Source organism: Myotis brandtii, unplaced genomic scaffold (genome assembly GCF_000412655.1).
Source record: "Myotis brandtii unplaced genomic scaffold, ASM41265v1 scaffold535, whole genome shotgun sequence".
Taxonomy (NCBI): domain Eukaryota; kingdom Metazoa; phylum Chordata; class Mammalia; order Chiroptera; family Vespertilionidae; genus Myotis; species Myotis brandtii.
Genome location: NW_005369964.1, coordinates 2,599,480 through 2,601,381, shown reverse-complemented (window position 1 = coordinate 2,601,381; position 1,902 = coordinate 2,599,480).

Here is a 1,902-nt window from a genome sequence, read left to right as displayed (position 1 = left end):
AGAGAGAGAGAGAGAGAGGGAGAAATGTGAATGTGAGAGTGACACACTGATTGGCTGCCTCTCACCCATGCTGTGATGGGGCTGGGAATCAACCTGCAAAGCAGGTATGTGCCTGGAAATTGAATCTAAAACCCTTTTGTGCATGGGCTGATGCTCTAACCACTGTACAACCAGCCAGGGCCAAAGTTGGAGCTTTTGAGACAGGTGAGAGGGTCAAGCACTACCCCACAGAACTCCTCTGTCAGTGCTTTCCACCTCATAACTCTATGTGCAAAGCATTGAGCCGTAGACAGACATAGCCATGGCCTGTGGAAGCGGGAAGGGTAAAAACACTGGTGGTGTAAGAGAAATACCAGATTAAGTGATGTTAAATCATCTGTCCTGGGGGCGGGGGGGAGGACTCTAGAAGTTCAGAGGGAATGCTCATTGGTCCAATTCATTCTGCTCAAACAGAGCATAATAAAAGTGAGATTATCTCTACATTTAAAGCTTCATGTCTCTGAAATTGCAACTTAACCTTATCTTTTAAATTGATTTTCACTTTTAGCAGCAAGTGCAAGCAGGCTAGAGCTCATTCAGGACAGTGCATGTCAAGCCAAAAGATACTCCACAGCTAAAGAGAGGAAGACAAGAACATCTCTCACCACAGAAAACTGGAGGCCAGTCTAACAGGTCACCTGCTCCAGGGCAAGTTAAAACAAAAAATACTATTCATGAGCAGGTGCTAGGATAGCATTTAGGAGCACCTCACACCTACCACCTTCCTGACAATTTGAAAAACCCTTTCAGCTTTCTCCACGCTTGCCTGTGTAGTCTACAGATCTGTGACCAGAAGCTAGACTACCTAATTGGGTACTTTCCCTTTTTCTTTTCTCTAAGGGGAAGTATCAACAACTTGCAAAGACATTTTCCCATCATTTAAGCCACAAAAATTCTCCCACAACTGGTTTTCATATGTGAAATATTTCTGCAGAAGTTACAAGCTAGAAAGGACGTATTTCAACAGACTTGACTTTGCCAAACTGTGTGGGTGCAGCATTCCAAGGGGAATTACTCAGTTTTTAAATCTCAGATTCAAAATGATCTAATTTTTCACTACTTTACAATAATATTCTCAAAATTCACGTCCCATGCCACTTAGAAATAAATAGGAATTAAGACTGATCAAGTCACTTAATCAAAATGCAAATATTTCCCTAATATGGTCCCATAAGGACACCAACTTGTCTTAACAAGTTGGATCTAAGATTAATGTATTACAGTTCATATAATCAGGGGCTTCAACTGCAAGAACACTACCCAAAAGACAAGAGTAAACATGGAGAACATACACGTTCAGGACATTCACGTGGGCCAAACGCGCACAGCAAAGACACACCGTCCCAAGTTTTCAGTTTCTCATGGCTTTCTTTAAAAATCAGCGCACCTTTATTTCTATTGCTTGAAACCAGGCCCAAAGAGCAAACGGGCAAAACCACTTCGCTGCAATGCAGCTAGCTGTTCAGGAAGGTTCAACTTGCCCCGCTAACTCGTGCCAGGAAAAACCTAGGCTCTGCGGCAGGTAGAATGAAGAACAGGGCGGGAAAATGGTGTTATTTTTAAAGAAGAGACCGATGCAAAGCCTGGTGGGCATAAGGCGGAGCATCTGTGGATCTGAGAAATGGGTGAAGACCGGGGTCAGGGGAAGCCATGATTGGCTGGAGAGCGAAGAAAGGGAAGCTCAGAAGGAAACTGCAGAAAACCAAAAGGAGCCGAGCGGCACAGCGAGCGGCCGGGACCCTGGTTCTAAGCTCTATCGGGAAGCGGGCACCAACGGCTCCGCCCCAGGTTTCCGCGGGTCAGAAGAGGATAACGGACACCCTCCCAACGGCGGACCTGGGGGCTCCGCGCGCCACGTCCACC